A 20938-nucleotide genomic window follows, 5' to 3' on the forward strand; every position below is an offset into this window, starting at 1 on the left:
TATCTATCTATCTATCTATCTATCTATCTATCTGTCTGTCTGTCTGTCTGTCTGTCTGTCTGTCTGTCTGTCTGTCTGTCTGTCTGTCTATCAATTTGGTAGGTAGTGGGGCTTGAGCTCTGTGCCTGGGCTCTGTCCCTGAGCTCTTCAGATAAAGGCTAGCACTTTACCACTTGTTCCATAGCTCCACTTCTGGTTTCTGGAGATAAGATTCTCACGGAATTTTCTTGTCAGGGCTGGCTTTGACCCATGATCCTCAGATCTCAGCCTCCTGAGTAGCTAGGATTATAGGTGTGAGTCACTGGCTCCTGGATCAACCCCCTTTTTTGTGTGTCTGGTTTTTGTTTTTTTCTGTGAATATTTGGGGTGTGTTGAGAGACTAGTCACTTCAGAAATGCTTCAGAACATGAGCTTTCTCCATGCCAACCTCAGTCCGGTTTTTAGGGTAATTTCCTAGATTTTGACAAGGTAGATTGAATATTCCTGGTTGACACGACAAAAATCTGACAATATTCTGTTGGAAAATTTAGTTTTCATCATTTTATCTTCAAGACTGAATCTATGGGTGGGAAAGACTCATATAGACTCATATAATTTCAAAACCTCCTAAAAAAAAAAAACAATTCCTTTTGATTTTGCTTTTCCTTTTTGCATCACAGAACCTCATCTTACCTGTCTACTGTGGCAATGGATGTGTGTAGTAGGTAAGCTGAGACAACCTAGTCTCTTTCCTCTGGCTGCATTTGAACATCATGAAACAACAAGAAACCAGGCGGTGGTGGCTCATGCCTATAATCCTAGCTACTCAGGAGTCTGAGATCTGAGGATCACGGTTCAAAGCCAGCCGGGGCAGGAACCTTCATGAGACTCTTAGCTCCAATAAACCACTAGAAAACTGGGAGCAGCTCTGTGGCTCAAGCAGTAGAGCGTTCCCCTTGAGCTGACAATGGCAGGGACAGCACCCAAGCCCAGAGTTCAAGCCCCACGAATGACAAGAAAAACAAACCAGCAAGAAAATATCATACTATTGCATGCTATTGGGATAGAATGTGTATTTCAAACCCATTCTATTCTTAGTTTCCACGAGTTAACCTCGTACTTATCTTTGAGACACAAGCTCTGCATTTTTATTTATCTTTACTTACTGTCTATATTTAATACTTGAGAATGCACCAAACGACATTTTTCCCCTTGTCAGGAGCATAATTGGCACAATCTTTAAGCATGCACCTGCAAATGTGTCTCTGTCAACACAGTGTCCCTATCACACAGACTGCCAAGCCCTCTCACCCGACTGAGTGGCCACACAGTGAAATCTGTGACTGATAGCAACTGTGCTTCTCTCACCATATAATATGAGCTATGTCTTCTTACAGTGGTCTTTAACATCAACTGAGGGAGACGACGCGTGTCAAAATGTTTTATAAATTATAAATGTGATAAGTGTTATTTTGCATGGATGATAAATATAACTATGGGTTTTCTTGACTATAAGACAAACAGTGTTCCTTCATGAATCAAACCATTAATTCCTGATGGCGCTTAATTATTATTGAACATATTTTTCTTTGCAGGAGCTGTCATTTCAATGTGCCTGCCAACTAGCTTGTTTATCAAAACATCCCAGGCCCTTTCAAATTCTCATTTATATCGCTTCATGTTTACCCCTCCCATAAATTTGTATTATCAGCACATTTAACTGCTGGGCTATTTTGGAGATTGAAAACAGAAGAGTTGATTCATCATGTGCAATATTTCACACATCTGTCATTTCTATTCTGCTGCCATTTGGTTACTTCTCTGTCTCTTATTATTTCATATTTAAATAATTGCAACAGATTGCATACTGTTCTTCCTGACTCTGAATGTCTTCGCTCTATTACAGTATGTGCCCTCATTCACCTGGCATCACTAATCATATTTATTATTTTTCCATCTACCTTCCACATGTACTTGTCCTCCACCTCTCTTTCCCCCTGCTCCTCTTAGTCTCTCTCTCCCCCCCTCTCTCATAATTCTTTTACCGGATAAACTTTTTTTCTTTCTTTTTTTTTTCAGTGCTGGAACTTCACCTAGAAAGTTGCTATCATTTATTTATTTGTTTGTTTATTTTTTGTCGGTCATGGGGCCTGAACTCTGGGCCTGGACACAGTCCATCAATTCTTCAGCTCAAGGTTAGTGCTCTACCACTTGAGCCACAGCACCACTTCAGGCTTTTTCTGCTTATATGGTGCTAAGGAATCGAACCCAGGGCCTCATGCATTCAAGACACGCACATTACCACTGAGCCACCTTCCCAGCCCCTCCATTGATATCTTAACTAGAGTAATGACCCAGTCCTTTCTTCTTCAATTTAACTTTTTTTTCTAATAGAGTTTCACTTTTGTGCCTGAGTTGGCCTGCCCTGTGACCTTATTTATGCTTCTTACATAGCTGCAGTGACAGATACCAAGCACCATGCCCTGCTTTATATTGGGTTTTGATAGTGTTTCATGTAGTTTTTGTGAGTTGATTGAGCTCCTTTAGTTTGGCAGATATGTTGTTGTTGTTGTTTCCTCATGTCATAAATGCATCTGTTTTTCAAAATCTAGGTGAAATATAACTTACTCAGAATTAATATTTAATTGAAAGGCTTACAGGGTAGAGTTCACTAAGTATTTGTAGCTTGTATTTCTTAAAAGGCATGTGATTTAGACCACAGTCATACAGTTCTTAACCTTGAGGCATAAAATATACCTTAAATTTGTTCAAATCATTCCAAAGCTAATTTTTCAATTTTTGTAGAAAATATTAAAAATCCAATTCTGCTCTAGGCCAGTTTTATCCCTCACGTACACAGTATTCAATAAAAATATTTAACTTATTTAATAACGGTGATAACTCATTAATAAAAGAAAATTGAAGCTGGGCGCTGGTGGCTCACACCTGTAATCCTAGCTACTCAGGAGGCTGAGATTTGAGGATCGCCGTTCAAAGCCAGCCTGGGCAGGAGAGACCATGAGACTCCTATCTCCAATAAACCACCAGAAAACCAGAAGTGGCACTGTAGCTCAAGTGCTAGAGCGTTTGCCTTGAGCTGAAGTGCTGAGGGACAGCACCCAGGCCCAGAGTTCAAGCCCCACAACTGACCAAAAAAAAAAAGAAAAGAAAATTCAAATGTCTATTCCTGTTTTTTTTTTTTTTTCCTTCTCAACTTTGCGGGTGTGTGCCTATGGATACAAGTTCTGTTAAATGAACAGCTGGATACTAAGTACTGGATTAGCCAGATTTTTTTTTTAACTTTTTGATTGAATACATTAGTCACCATATTGAAGCAACCTAAAGTAATGAGTCATAATGACTAACATCTCACTTCAGGGGAAAACAAGCTAAACCAAAAGATTTTCAATTTCTCATATCTAGCATACATAGTCATAGGTCAAAGCCCCCATAAGCAAAAAAAAAACTCAATGTGTTTAATCATTAAAGACATATTTATTCTACTTTTATTCTAATGATCAAAAATTAATGGAGGAAATCCGTCCAGGGACTAGACCCTTAATATTAAATATGTGAGTACATTAAATCCACAAAAAATGCACCAGAGGATATAGTTTTGCTGCAAACAAGAAAACTGTTCTTTACCTCTAGAGTCACAACTTGATCAGTGGAGGTAAGAGTCTCAAGGACTTTCAGGCCAGAGCTGGCTTTGAACCGCAATCCTCAGATCTCAGCCTCCTTAGAACAGCCTGAATTGTCTTAGCTTTTCTACACAAGCTAGGATTATAGGTATAAGCCTCCATTGCTCAGCAATGCAATTAATTTAAACAACAACAAAAAATAAATAAAGACTTTACTTGTACTCTGGTTGAATTTGTTGACATGACTCTGTGTGTCCTAGTAATCTATGCTGTTGAATTTACTATACTTCAGTGGCCTGTACTTTACAACATAATCATTCATTTGAACAAAGTCTCATTTATTTGAGTCTTAGGTTAGAGCTCCACATGAAAATAAAAAAATAATAAAACAAATTCATACAAGGTATTTTCTATTCCAATGTCTCGTATGTTTGAATTTTCCACCTTAGAATCTCTCAGAATGAGAGATTTGTGGTATCAATGTGTATTGGATTTTCTTGAACCCAGGTATCCAGTCTGCTGAGCCACGCTCACATACCTCACTTGGGATCAGCTAGCCCAAGTTGTTCCACATTGCCCAGATTGAAAGTTAGTGGTAGTGTGGAGGCCATCACAGAAACTGCACTGGCTTCTGCTTAGCATTGCTGATAGATTTAGAGGGAGAGTGTGGAATTCAGTTCTTCCCATTCTTCTGTAAAGTATCTCCTGTGATAATCGACTGATTGCACAGACAATATTTCTCTCACTCTTTCTTTGAAATCTGTTCTTTTTTTTTCCTTATGGGTGGTACTGGGGTTTGAACTCAGGCTTTAGTCTCCATGAGGAAGGCAGTCAACCAATTCAGTTACTCACAGAGCCCCCATCAATCACTTCATTTCTTGAAACGCCATGGAGAAAGGGAACACTCACCAGATAACCCTTTACCCAACTTATCAATATCTGTGACCAGTTCATTCCCTACCTGACATATACTCTGCACATTAATTTTTTTTATCACTTTCTGATGCTCATACACAAGAGGACCACGACAAGGCACAAATTGCCTTTTAATTAAATATTATCTAAGCTAATGGCCTTATCTTCACCCAGACACCTCTAGACATTTTATACACTATTACCAGATGTCCCCAATGCACAAGAAGTATAGTGCTGGGCAGCCAGGGTCTGCTTCACTCAAATGAAGTAGATTAAGTTAATGAAAGGAAAGCTCTTTGTATTTTCACGGATGCTAATGACTTTTAATGTGTGTGACCCATTAATGAATTTACAATTAGATTTGAAGAGCTTGATTTTAAACCTTAGAGATTGTACATATTGTTTTGGTAAAGTAATAACTTTGTTTTGGAAACCTGCATGGAAGTGTCTGTAATATGTAACATTTAAATGCTATAGAAATGATTGACTTACTGTAAAAACTAAAGATGACTGTGTTTCTGGGTCAAGCAAATTCATTTCCTGGCTCCAAAGTCTGGGTCTTAGGAGAAAGGCAATGGCTTTGCAATTCTTGTCTTGCTTAAGAATTTCAAAAGGACTCAGATTTTTTCTGTTTTTTTTTTTATTATTTTGATTCATCAAAGAATTTGTTTAGGTGGCCATTAGTGGCTCACACTAGTAATCCTAACTACTCAGGAGACTGAGATGTGAGGATCATGGTGCAATGACAGCCCAGGCTAGAGACTTCATGAGACCCTTATTTCTAATTTACTATTAAAATGCTGGAGGTGGAGCTATGACTCAAGTGATAGAGCATTAGCCTTGAGCAAAAACTCAAGGTCAGTGCCTCACCCTAGACTGGTGTGATCATGTGCACACCATACACACACACACACACACACACATTTGGTTTATCATTGTTTTCCATGTTTTATTTAACATGTTGTCTAGTACATTTTACAGAAATATGCAGTGGAAACAATTTAATCTTTAAACATTAATTTACCAAGCACATTTCAACTTTGTTAACATTTTATTAGAAGAGCATCTTTCACTACCTCAGTCTGCACTATCTAACAGATAGTTCATATGGAAAGTTTTCTGAATTATTTAACATTTACTATTTACTAAAAGACTTATCTAAGTATTTAGTCATATGAATCAAAGTTTCATAATTAGCTTAGCTTAGAAATCTGGTCTCCCAAATAGTTTCCACAACATGACTTTCAATCTTTACACAGCAATATAATTCTAATTATTAAGATCGTCCAGCCATATATCTCAACATTGTGGTGCTTTCCATACATAGCAGACAATGACATTTCCTTATCTCTTTAGGAGCACTGTATGTTTTGAGAAGGCTAGCTCAGATTCCAAATCCTCAATATGCTAACCATTTACTATTTGAGAATTCATTTTTATCTAATAAATTTTCAGTGAATTATTTCTATGAGAATCTATATTAAATTACTGGGGACAAGCTTGTTGCAATAAATGGAAATGTCTGTACCTCTCTTTTATTATTTTTTTTCTGGTCATACTGGTGTTTGAACTCAGAGCTCAGGCTCTACGTATTATTTAATCATGCTGTGAAGTGAGTACATGTTTAAATTTTTTTTTGGTCAATTGTGGGCTTGAATTCTGGGCCTGGGCACTGTGCTTCAGCTCTTCACCTTAAGGCTAGCACTCTACCATTTGAGTCACAGCTCTACTTCTGGCTTTTTCTGCTTATTTGGTACAAAGGAATCAACCCAGAGCCTCATGCATGCAAGGAAAGCACTCTACCACTGAGCCACCTTCCCAGCCTCTGTGAGTGCATTTTTACCTTAGTTATGTTACAGATGGTGTCTTTTTTTTTAACCAGAGCCAGCCTTGTACTATGCTCCTCCTATTTATACCTCCCAAGAGTTGGGATTACAATTATTTAACAACATACTTAGTGTGTGTGTTTAGATTTGGTCTCACTACTGTTGGGTCCATGATATCATCAAATTAGTTTTTCTGATGTACACTTCTTGTTTACATAGGATTACAGGTGTAATCTACTATGCTCTGTCAATACTTTTTCTGTACATCATGTATATTTTAACTATACTGGTTTCAATGGTGTCTCAAAGTAAATTTAAATAATGTTGGGAACTGAGAAATATTTGTGGGAACCAGATAGAGTTCACCAACTATCTAACTTGATGGGTTACTATTTTCACAGAGACCTTCATTTTGTTAAATTAAACATGAAACTTCCTTATTTTTTTCATTTTAAAAGGACTTCATCAAAGTTGGGATACTAGTTTGTGAATTATAGTAATAATCATAAATCCAGTAATTATTTTCCTGGTCTTGAAAACAGCTTTAAAGTACTTACAATTTCTAAAATTACAAAATACAGAAAAATTAATGGTGAAATTAAGGAAGAAAAGAAAATTCCAAGTAAATATTTTAAACTCCCATGCTGCTGAATTGGGAGGATCAGCATCAGGAAAATGACAATACTGCCCAAAGCTGCCTATAAATTCAATACAATACCTATCAAAATTCCAACCTCATTCTTCAATGAAATAGAAGAAGCAACTCAAAAATTCATATGGAACAATAAAAGACCCCAAATAGCAAAACCAATACTTAGTAGAAAAAAAAAGTGATGGAGGAATATCAATACCAAATTTCAATAGCTACTACAAAGCCATAGTAATCAAAACATCTTGGTACTGGCCTGAGAACAGACCCGAGGCCGGGTGCTGGTGGCTCACGCCTATAATCCAAGCTACTCAAGAGGCTGAGATCTGAGGATTCCGGTTCATAGGCAGCCCGGGCAGGAAAGTTGTAAGATTCTTGTCTCCAATAAACCACTAGAAAACCAAAAGTGGAGCTGTTCTCATGCGGTAGAGTGCTGGCCTTGAGCTGAAGTGCACAGGGACAACGCCCAAACCCAGAGTTCAATCCCCATGACCGAAGCCCCCCCCCCAAAAAAAAAAACCAAACAGACCTGAGGACCAATTTAATAGAACTGAAGCCCCAGAAATGAACCTACAGATCTATAGCCACGTAATCTTCGAGATGGGAATTTAAAAATATAGAGCAGAAGAAAAACAGCCTCTTCAGTAAATGGTGCTGGAAAAATGATTAAACACCTTTAGAAAACTAAAGCTAAATCCTTATATATCACCCTGCATCAGAATCAACTCCAAATGGATCCAAGACCTTCAAGTCAAAGCAGACATTCTGAAAGCATTACAGGATGGAATAGGAGAAACTCTAGGTCTCCTTGGCATAGGCCGAGCTTTTTTTAATAGAGACCCGGAAACACAACAAATCAAAGAAAGTTTAGACAAATGGTGTGGCATGAAGCTGCCCAGTTTCTGCATGGTAAAGGACATAGCTAGTAAAATCAATAGAAAGTCCATGAATTGGGAGAAGATCTTCACTAGCCATACAACAAAGGTCTCAAATCCAAAATATACTTGGAATTCAAAAAACTAAATCCCCCAACAACAAATCCTCAAAGAAACAACTGTCCCATAAATAAATGGGCTAAAGACTTAAAGAGAAACTTCTCTGAATAGGAAATAGGAATGGCCAATAGACACATGAAGAAATGTTCAACTTCTCTAGCAATAAAATAAATGAAAATCAAAACAACATTGAGATTCGACCACACCCCAGTTAGAAAGGGTATCGAGGCAACAATGCTTGATAAGAAATGTACTCATTATCTTGCCCATGTAATTGTAACCCTTCTGTACGGTATTTTCACAATCAAAAAAAAAAAGGACTCTAATAAGAACAGAGGAGATTTGGCCAAAAGAGAACCTTACTTCATTGTCGGTGGGAGTGAGTGTAAACTTGTTCATCCACTTTGGAAAGATGTATGGAGGTTCCTCAGAAGACTACACAGAGAGATCCCGTATTACCCAGCAATCTCACTTTTGAGCATTTACCCAAACGATCACAAACAAGACCATACTAAGGCAATCAGCACAACCATGTTTACTGCAGCATTATTTACCACAGCTAAAATATGGAAGCAACCCAGATGCCCCTCAGTAGATGAATGGATCAAGAAAATGTGGTCTATCTGTCTGTCTATCTATCTATCTATCCATCCATATAATGGAATTCTATGCCTCCATCAGAAGAATGATATCATCCCATTTGTTAGAAAATGGAAAAACTTGGAAAAAATTATATTAAGTGAAGTAAGCTAGGCCCACAGAAACATAAGTCTCATGGTTTCCCATATTTGCAATAACTAGTATAAGTATAGGACAAGCAGAAGAGGTCAAAAGCTATGTAAATATGACCATGTAAGATGATGTTAAGTGAAATGAACCCCAAGATAGGGACACAACTCTTTTCTTGTTATTGTTATTTTCTTTTTTGCTATTGTTTTTAAAATATTTAAAATGTACTATGTTGTATTTGTTTGTTTCTCTTGTTTCCATTGTATTTGATGTCTGTGCCCTGCATCTTGTATTTACATTTTTCTAATTTTGGGAGGGGAAGGGAAATAACAAAATGCTTAAATAAGGATACAGTTTTACCCATTGTAACAATGAGATGTACAAGACACTGCTGAAAACAAACTTTACAACTTGGTGGGGGAGGGAGAAGTTGGGGAGGTGAGGAGGGAAGGGATGGTAGGGGATAAACAAAGGAGGAGGTAACAATGTCCCATAGGAAATGTACTTATTACCTTACTCATGTAACTGTAACTCTTCTGTATGCTGTTCTTACATAAAACATCATTAAAAATAATACATATGATCTCTGTTTAATATTTTTCTTAAACTGTGAATTTATTATAATGATTTCAACATGATTGTATGATTATGTACATATATACATATATATACACATATTCACATATATATAAAATGGAGATATCACATATTTTCTTACAGAAATTCATATTTAAAAGGTTTTTTTGTTAATATTCTCAATCCAACAGTTTATGAAAACTAAATCCTTAGCACACAATAGTTTCTGCAATTCCATACCATAAAAGAAAAAGCAATCACTTTGTTCTTCTCAACTCTCATTTTTTCCCCACCACTTTCTTAAGTATTGCAATTCCATTTCTCATTTCAGAGAGAAAAGTCAGACTAGACAAGTTTAGTGCTAACAATGTAGAATGAGTAAAAGTCAGGAAAAAATTTCCAGGAAATGACAGATGCAGCAAGCAAAAGATTTACTTCTGTATCTTTAATACATTGTAATATGTTTTAGGCTCACTTTGTGCTATTATATTTTGGACAACTAAACAAACTTTAAAAATAGCGTAAATTATGGATGCTGGAAATTATTTACCATATGTCCATTTTGTGCTGGGGTGAGAAACCTTTTCTTTTCCTTCCAAGGGCTATTTGGATATTTATAGCATCCTTCCTACCATACAAAATTAGCAGTACAGGCAGACTTCTGTGCGCCATTGAGAAGTGTATTGTCTGTCCTGTCATGAACCCAGTGATTGTGTGTGCCTCTGCTGCCCAGGAACATGGAACTCCTTCTCATTCCTCATTTAGATGAGCAATTTTGAACTTTCTGTTTGTGTTTTTTTTTTGAGAAATAAACCATGAGCTGTTCGCTCATTGCTTTTCTTAACTGATAAATGAGCAAAGTCTACAAATTTGCAATCATCGTTTGCCATTAGGCAAAGTGACCCAAGAGAGTAAAAGTTTGCCTCTGGACTCATCAGCATTTTCATGCTCACACGTGAACATGACAATGCCACATTATGTCATCATTTTAATGTCAGAACAAAGAAAAACCAAGAAAAATCATTAGTTTTTTTTTTTGTATACTTAAAAGGTACCACTGATTTTTCTAGTAAATTCATACATTCATGGAGATCAGAGACATTCTGCATAGTATTTAGGAATCATTGAAATAAGGAAAGATTAGCTAAACAAGAAACATTAGCTAAACAAGACCTGGGTCACAATTCATGTCTCAGTTTTTTTTTCAGTGAAAATTATATTAGATAAATATAAAAATATCATGAAATGATGTTGTAGGTAAATATAACTGTTACACATGTTTATGGGGCTAGAAGAAAACACAGTTTTCTTATTTCACCTTATAATTAACTGTACTGTCTACAAATTTAATTTAAATATTTTGTGTGAATACTATTGAAAAATTAATTCAATTTTTGCTCTTATTTTGTTTTACAATGCAAATAAATGTTAACAGATGTATTTTATAAATACAGGCAGTTTTTTTCTATGAGTATTGGAAAACTCTTCCTCTGATTAAGAAATATTTTGTACTTTGACCAAAAATATGTTTTATTGACTGCTATCCACTTCAAAACAGCCATGGGAAAGAATCCATAATCTATAATCCATAATCCATATTTTATAGCCTTAAACTAGAAGAAATAAGAGCTACATTAAAATCAATTTTCTGATTTTTGGTTCAAAATTGGGGCATTATTGAATGACATCAATTTGTTTAAAAAAGTTACATCTACCAAAAAAATAAGAGCAAGAATTGACAAAAGGGATCATATCAGAATAAAAGTCTCTGTGCCACAAAGAAAACAATTAACCTAGAAAAATATTATTGTAAATTGTTGATCTGACAAAATATTAATATCCAAATGTGTTAATATTTCAAAACCTTACATATCCAAATGACAAATACTCCAACTATTAGAGATGTGAATTGAACAGCTCTCCAAAGAAGTATGAATGAAATTAATTTATGGAGAAATGGTCAACATTCTCAACTATAAAAAAATGAAACTCAAAACCACACTGAGATTTAATTTGCTTAACTGAGAATGACTATTGTCAACACAACAACTCATAATGGGAACAATGAAAGAATAAAGTGAATATTATGTACTCTGGTTGGTAATGTAAATCAGTGAAGCCGTTTTACTAAAAGTAGTAGGGCAGTTCCTAAAAAGAAAATAAATAAAACAATCATATGTTCCTGTTCTACCACTGGAGCACATTCTAGAAATTGAAATCCATGCAGCATAAATGTATAATTGTAATTTGACCAGTTACACCACTACTCACAAATAGCTAAACCATAGAATTAACCTAGATGCACAGAAAAAAATGAATTGATGAAAAATATTAGATAGATAGACTGACAGATAGATAGATAGATAGATAGATAGATAGATAGATAGATAGATAGATAGATACACTGGAGTATTGTTTAGACTTAAAGAAGTGTAAGATTAGGTCGTTTGAAAGAACTGAGGATTATTATGTTGAGTACGCCAAGCTCAGAAAGGCAAATATTTCATGTCCTCTTTCATGTATGTAAAATAATAATAATAATAATAATAATAATAATTCAGTGATTTAACAGGTGTATTTGGATTGGAGAACAGAATGATGGTATGAATATACAATTTAATATATTATGAAATTAACTTATGCAATCCACTAAAAGTACTAAATAGAGTAAAGAAGAGGGATATAGAACTGTGGAAGGTATGAATTGGATCCCGGTATATAATATTCTTTGTAGAAATATAATTCATATTATAGTGTAAATATTTATGTTTCACCAATTTAAACAATAAAAAGTATCTTAAAAATAAGACACAAAAGATGTGATAAGGATTATCTGTGAATTTTAAATTAAAAAAGAAATATCTTGGCTATGCCAAATGATGACAATTGTCCTGGAAGCTTTGGCAGCCTTGTTGGATAAACATATAGAAGTAGGATTTCTGGGTCACAGGGAAGCTCTATATTTAGTACTTTGAGGAAACTCCGTACTGCTTTCCAGATGGATTAAAGAAAAAGAACATTTTTACCAACAAGGTAATAGAGTCCTCTTTTGGCTACATCTCTGCCAGCATTTTTTATTGTTAACTATGTTTTTATATTTTAATTGGAGTGAAGTACAATTTCACTCCAGTATTGATGAACATTTTTGTTATGACCAGACATGTTGAATATTTCTTCATATGTCTGTTGGCTATTCTTTCTTCTTCTTCTGAGAAAGTTCCTCTTAAGTCATTAGCCCATTTACTAAGTGGATATCTGTTTTTTGAGGGTTTATTTTTGGGGAATTTAATGTTTTGAACTCTAAGTATATTTTGGGTGTTAGGCCCTTTTCTGATGCATATATATAAAATTCTTGTCTCTTTCTATGGTCTATTTATCTTCTTAGCTATACCTTTTGCTATGTAGAAACTTTTAAGTTTGATGAAATCCAATTGATCCTATCTTTGTGGGATTTGCTGTGACTCAGAATGTTTCCTTAGAAAGTTTTTGCCTGTGCCTAGGAGCCCTAGAGTTTCCCCTACCCCTTCCTGTACTATTTTCATGATTCCTGGCCTTATTTACCTTATTTATCTTAGATGCCCCTCCATGGATGAATGGATTAAGAAACTATTGTATATATACACAATGAAATTCTATTTATTCATCAGAAAAAACGACACTGTAACATTAAACGGATTAAATGAAGTAAGCCATATGCAGATAAGCACGGGTTACATAGGCAAGAATATTCTATGAATATACAAATAAACACACTGGATGGTTTTAGAAAAATACCCTGGGACATGATAAATTACCCAGGACTCACGGCATTCACATACAATGAGACCAAAGAAGGAACACAAAGGAACAATATCTATTTTCATCTCATCATATACAATCATATTTATGGAAAAAAACTGGAGGAAATGCAAACAAGAGGTATTTTCTTTGTTGTTGTTTTTGTTTTCTTTTCCTTTTGTTCATTTATCTGTCTTTGGAAAGGTAAGAGGGAGAACGGAAATGTAGGAACATAGGGTGAACACGCAGGACTGGTACTCAATGGACACAGTATTGAAACTCAATTATAAAACTTGTGGGTGAAAAATACTGCAGAGAGAGAGGGAAAAGCTGACACTGTTTAAAAAGAAATATACTCTTTATATGGCTTATAACTCTTTATATGGCTTATGTACTGGGATTCCTTCTGTATATAATCTTTATAATAACATTATTTAAACATTTCTAACTCAGGAAGACATAAATTAATAATTTTAATAATATGAGAAAGCAGTGTAAAAGCTCAAAATTTGAACTATATTGAAGATTATTTTTATTAAAATATTAGAAATAGGCACTATTAAATGTTTCACAAACTCCTTTAGATTAGCTTGACATCATTGCATCATTAATAAACACATTTAAAGTCTTGAAAGAAAAATAACTAAGTAGATTTTAATTTTTCTTAAAAATTGGTCTGGATTATATCAGATATTTAGGTGCATGTATTTCAGAGAATTGTGTATAAGAAATACTATATAGAAATGATGGTTCGACCCTAATCGTGACAACTTACTTTAGGAAACACTGGGAAATATAAACATCATTGAAATACCTGTCTCTGACTTCATAAGCATTATAAATAAAAGAGCCACAAATAGCTGAATATCACTGGCGCAGTGATCTGCAATCCACGATATTCAGAGGCTGAGGTTCATGATTAGAAGCCAAAAAAGGAAACCAAAGTCTATAAAACTCTTATCTCTAATTAATCAGCACAATGCTAAAACAGGAGCTGAATCAAGCAATACAGCACTAGACTAAGGTATAGTACCTAGGCCCTGACTTCTCATCCCTGTACTAGCTTACACACACACACACACACACACACACACACACACACACACGGAGTGTTGGACTCAACCAATATTTTTCTAATCCCACGGAGCCAAATACATAGAAAGACAAATACTGCATGCTTTAAAGTGTATGAACTAAAAAGGTAAAGTTCTTAGAAGCAGAGAAAAAGGACATTTTTCCATGATTGGGATGGTAATGGAAATAGGCATGTATTGGTGAAAAAATATACACTATCAGTGATAAAATCAAGTAACTTTATAGAAATAATATATAGTATTGTAAGTATAATGAATAACATAGTTTTGTATTTGTAAAATTTTCAGACTTAATATATTTTAAATTTTGTCATCACATTTAAGCTGTGAGAGATGATAAATTTCAATTAGCTGAGTTTGAATAATCATTTCACATTGTATATCTAGAGTAAAAGATTACTTTGTAAACTTTAGACATGTACAAATTGGTTTAATAATTTTGCTTCAAATTTGTTTGATTTTAATTAAAATAAGAGTAGCCAAACATGAAAATAACAGCTTACCACTTGATAAATCAAAACCAAACTTGATTTTATATAAGCTGAAATAATTTCAATACTCAAACAAAATAATCTATAATGTATAAATTCAGCTAATCAACAATCAAAATATATTTGTGGTTTTACATATAAAGATGATATCTAACATTTTCTTTTTATGACTTTTGTATTTCTGCTAATAAAGAATCAACTTTTACACCTCATGTTTGATCAAAATTTAATAGCTACTTAATAAGATGCCTCTTTAAAATCTGCAATTTAGTGCACCTTTTCAAAACTTTGACATTTTCAAAGTTGACTGTCATCATATCTCTTAGCCTGAAACAGTTTCACCCAACCTAAGAAATTACTCATCCTTTTTACAGATATTATGACTGACTATAATTCCTTGAGGTTAAAAAAGGTACCACTTTTTATAAGTCATATGATGTATTTTACTTTCACTTGACCATTAACATAAAAAATAACTCTTTCAGCCTAGAAAGACAACGAGTTTTCCTGATCTCCACAGGGCCAAGGAAGAACAACATGTTTTATTTTATACTGCAGGCCTTGAAGGTATAGAGTTAAATGTCATCCTTTTACAAGTAAATCACTCAGGGTTTGGGAAGACATCTTAAAGCTTCTTAAACATAATTTACTGCCTACAACTCTGTAGTTGTTAAGATGTCAAAGCAAATGAATAATGTGCATTAGAAAGATATATTCCCATAATATAAATTTGCAACAGGAGTTTGGAAACATTAAAAATAAACCTTAAATTCTTTAATTGTTCAAAATTCCATCTGCTCCAGGAAAAGCTCATCCATTATAAATCTAACAATGTTCTCCTTTCAACCTAGGGTTTGTGTGGCTTATAAATTAATATTCTAAATTGAGTTAAATACATTTCTTATAACATATATGACAGAATAATTGAGCTGTACATCAAATACTATAAAATGGCAACTGTTTTAAATACATGGCTCAGTGTATCTTAAAGTCATCTTCACACAGCTAGTACTGGTATTTCATTCTATAACATATTTTTACAAGAAAATTGAAACAAAAATTGGCAGAATTTAGTTAAGATTGTTACCTTGGTAGTATGAAGGTGTTATTACACTCTTGTTCAGGGAAGGTGATGTGTGGAGTGCCTAGTTAAGGTATCATTTTCTTTGGGGACCCTTTTGGATGTATTCATAAAAGATTCATATCTGCAGCAGCTAAGATTTTGTAGGCAACAACGTGGGTGCTATGGCCTATTCTATTCATTCTAGTCAATGTCAGTGCTCAATACTACTGGGTTAACATTAATATATTTACTAAGGATAACTACTCACCATCTAAGAAATAATAAGTAGAAAATCTATTATAGTGGAAAAAATAGCAACAGTTATGAGTCACCAAGTTAGTTAAATCAGGAGTGAATGCCAAAATACCATTACAGATTTAACAGACATTGAGAAATGTAAAGGATTACTAGATGATATTTGCCTAGCTGATCTAAGTAAAAAAAAAACAAATTATTAAAAAAAGTCATTATTAAAAAGTGAGCCAAAAGGAGGAAGAAAAACTAGAGATCTAGAAATGCTAAAAGAAAAATGTTATTTGAAAAGCTCTGACAAAGAAAAGTCTACATCTATATGATTTCCTTGATAAGATTTGAAAAATGGTTAAAGAGAAAATAACCCAAATCCTTCAAACTGCCTAAAAATATGAAAAAGAAGGCATACAATTCTCATTACATGCAATCAATGCCACTCTACAGCTATTTGCAGCAGATGTTTTTGTATTGTAATAATTGAAAATATGATATATATGTATATGTGTGTATATGTGTATATATATATATGTGTGTGTGTATATATATATATATATATATATATATATATATATATATATATACACTCATAGATTTGGAGGCTAAAATGCCCAATAATAAGATTCCATCCAAAATAAGTTTTTTGTTTGTGGTTTTGTGTTTTTGTTTTTATTTTTTACTGGTGGCACTCTCTTTATTCATGGATTATGAAAAGCCATTCGGTGGAGAAATATTCTGACTGTTTCTAATACAATTAAGAGATAATTCTAGGGGCTGGGAAGGTGGCTCAGTGGTAGAGCGCTTGTCTTGCATGCCTAGGCCCTAGGTTTGATTCCTCAGCACCACATAAGCAAAAATAAAATAGCCGGAAGTGGCACTGTGGCTTAAGTGGTAGAGCGCTAGCCTTGAGCTGAAGAGCTGAGGGACAACGCCCAGGCCCAGAGTTCAGGACCCACGACCGGACCCCCCCCCCAAAAAAAAAGAGATAATTCTATATTCCTACTTTATCATTCATCTGCTAAAATTAGTGTTGTGTGTCCTTCCTAGAGTAAACTAATTCTAAAGTAGTACTAGGGCCATACAGATGCTAAGGAGATGTTCTCCCATTCCAGCAGTGTCCCTGCCAATTTTGGCTTTCTTTATTTCTCAGGGAAGCTCCACAAGTTTACAATGTATACCTACTACATAGATGTGAATGAGCCATTCTATTATTTTTGCTGTTTTCTTTGAAGTGTAGAAGACAGTGGATTGTAGGAAAAGTAAAGCAACCTACCTCCCATAGTTCAAATTGAGCAAAAAGTGCATTTATGTCTTTAGAAAAATACTTGGGAGATTTTCTTTTCAGCACACCTATATGATGCTGGAGTCATATACAAAATATATAAATAACCTACAAAATCAAATGTTAAAAACCCAAACAATAGAAGTTAAAATGGTCAAATGATCTAGAGAGAGACACCAAAACATATAAAACTTACAATGAGTAATATGCACAGAAAATGATGCTGAACATTATATGTTATCAGGAGAATGTATTCAACATCATGTACAAGGTTACATTTGCAAATTTAAGCAATGACATAACACTTCCTGTTTATTAAAATTTCAAAAATCCAAAGTAGGGATTACAGCAAATATAAGGACAGGAACAACAGGAACTAGCATTGTGAGAATGGCAAATCCTGCAACTACTCCGAAAGAAAGACTGACAGTTTTTTACAGAGCTAAGCTTACTATTATTATAGGACCATTGGAGGATACAATCAGTACAATAAAACCTATTCTTAGTATAATCATAGGAGCATTGGAAGATAGAATCCATACAATCTTTGGTATTTACCCAAATATGAAGAACATTTATGTTCATAAAGTATTTCCCTATATTTTTATAAGACATTCATTTATAATAACCGAAATGAGAAGTAACCAAGATAGCTTGGTTGAATGATTAAGCCGGGTGCTGGTGGCTCACGCCTGTAATCCTAGCTACTCAGGAGGCTGAGATCTGAGGATAGCGGTTCAAAGCCATCCCAGGCAAGAAAGTCCATGAGACTCTTTTCTCCAATGAACAACTAAAAAACCAGAAGTGGTACTGTGTTTCAAGTGATAGAGTGCTTGCCGTGAGCTGAAGAGCACAGGAACAGTGCCTAAGCCCAGAGCTCAAGCCCCACAACAGACAAAAAAAAGAAGAAAGAAAGAAAATGGATGATTAGATGCCGTATAGCTATATACGTTACTAGAAACATCAATGAACTACAAAGCCAGTCAGAGATGGAAGACCATTAAAACCACATTGCTAAATGAAGAAAATCTGTCTACACAAGGATGGGAGATCATTAGCAGCACACTGGTAAAGGAAGAAATACAGAGCTTCAGATACAATTCAAATATAGCCCCATTTCAGTTTATTTTATGGCGAGTTGAATCTAATTTCATTCTTTTACATATGGTTATCCAAAAATAAGCTGAAATGAACACAATTAATTAAGTCCATTCACTATTTTGGGTCTTAGAGGAATAAGTTTGGAAAAATCAATTGGTTGATAAGGTGTGCATGTGTGTTTTGACACGTTAGTTCTGTTTTACTAAAGACAGACTGAAATGTCAGTGTGCAATTTAGACAGAATTGGTGTATTAGGATTTGTCCACCAAAGTGCTGTATCCAAATTCCACTGAAATAGGAAAAAATAACTCTAAGAAATGTACATACAGTATGGTTACTATACTGAACAATATATTTTATTCTAGGGAAAATGGATATAGTATGTTTAACTACAAATATAACCATATATGGTTATATACATGCTAGTGTTAATCAGTGGATACATAGATTTAGATCGATGGATACATAGATACTTAGATTTGTATATAGATACAAAGATACTCAGATTTATATCTATGTATCAAAATAAAAAATACATATATAGAGTATACATATGCAAACATATATACATACATATCTGTATATATATACATATATATATACATACATACAGATAGATGTGATTTTTACACTGTGTAAGTTAATGGAATATTCTCTATTTTTAACTGGAAAAGAAGGAAGGAAAGAAAGGAGAATAAATGGGAATAAATAAATTTAAGGGTTGTCTTGTCAACAGATACTGGAAACCATTTGGTGACCTTTCTTTGGAATGTTAAAAAATATTTCAATGAAAATCTGAGTTGGTAGGAACTGTAAAACCATATTTTCCACAAAGGATCACACTTTGAAGTTACACCATGAATATAAGTTGAAGGTCCCACATTGAAGATAAGGAAAGGTCTCCAAGTTATGAATGTCCATATTAACATTAATGTTTTACTCTGTATAGAAATTATGTTCTAGAATTCAATCAAATGTATATCATCTACTTCAAGTAATATCTAATGTATAGTTCCTATTATAATTATTGAATGTATAAGCATTTTATAGACTTTCTTTTTATATTACAGACATATAATTTAATTGGCTACATTTACTAAACTATGCTTAAATAGAATTAAGAGATTGATAAAGTTTAACAAAGTCATGCATGAGTGTCCCCTGCATATAGACATTCTGTGCCTTGATTTTTGTTTAATACATTCATCAGAATCTGCTTCAGATATGTATTGTCAAATCAAAAAGTGAGCTCATACTATTAAAATTACTTTAGGTGACACCATGGAATTGATTCTGTGCCCATGGATTTATAAATGCTTCTGATATGTAAGTACAATTTGATAAGAGTATTGATACTTTTTATTTCTATTTCATAGACATATACTTCATTCTCTTTTAACAAAAAACTAAAATAAATATTTTAGATCCAATAAGGTAATAGTAAAGTGGAAGTAAATTACCAAACCAAAAGTTTCAGCTTTAGTTTCTATTTAACTCATAAAACAAATTCTTATTGTACCCACAAAATAATATTTTGTACCCTTGCATAATAAATAATTTACACTACTAAATAATATATGCTTAAACTGTAAATGTCTTTATGAAAGACAAAATATGAAGATTTGATGACACAAATTTAATGAACAGTTGTTATGGTAAGCACCCTGGTGTGGTGAAGGCCGTGGCCTTGCTAGGCAAGTGATCTATCACAGAAATGTGTCACCATCTCAAATCAGGCTCTTAAAATACAGGTAAAACTTTCTACTGCAGATTCATAATGCTTTGTGATACGAAAGAAATTGTGCTACTTAGGCAGACAAATAACTTGAAAATGACTAATTTGAAAAATGATGTGAGTAAAGCAAAAAATAATTTTCTGAAGAAAATTCAATAAACAGTATTTTTTTTTTTTGGTCGTGTTAGCCTGGGCTAGCCCTCAGCTCTTCAGCTCAAGGCTAGGGCTCTACCGCTTGAGCCACAGCACCACTTCTGGTTTTCTAGTGGTTTGTTAGAAATAAGAATCTCACGGACTTTCCTGCCCCTGCTGGCTTTGAACCTCAATCCTCAGATCTCAGCCTCCTGAGTAGCTAGGATTACAGGCGTGAGCCACTGGTGCCTGGCTAGTAAGTGATTATTTTTTTTTTACTAGAACTGTCAGCAATTAATTTCAGCATTCTATTATGTGATATTATTTTAAAGACATGAGAAAAGTTAGTAAATACAAGAGTACTTTCATTCATTCTGTAGTAAGCCATTCATCAAATATGTATGAGCCATAAATAAAAGATTTTCTGTATTAGAAAAAAAAATGATGAGGTTTAAAAAACAAGAGCCTTCTATATGCTGCCTTCACAAGTCACATCTTGCCCGAAAAAAAAAAAAAATCAATATTAAAGGTTGGAACAAAATCTACCAAGCAAACGGCCCCCATAAACAGGCAGGAGTTGCAATCCTAATATCAGATAAAATAGACTTCAAATTAAAATTTGTGAGAAGAGATAAAGAAGGTCGCTACATACTAATTAAGGGATCTCTCTTTCAGGAGGATATTACAATTCTAAATATCTACTC

The sequence above is a fragment of the Dipodomys ordii genome, unplaced genomic scaffold (genome assembly GCF_000151885.1).
Source record: "Dipodomys ordii isolate 6190 unplaced genomic scaffold, Dord_2.0 Scaffold21, whole genome shotgun sequence".
In the NCBI taxonomy this organism is placed as follows: Eukaryota; Metazoa; Chordata; class Mammalia; order Rodentia; family Heteromyidae; genus Dipodomys; species Dipodomys ordii.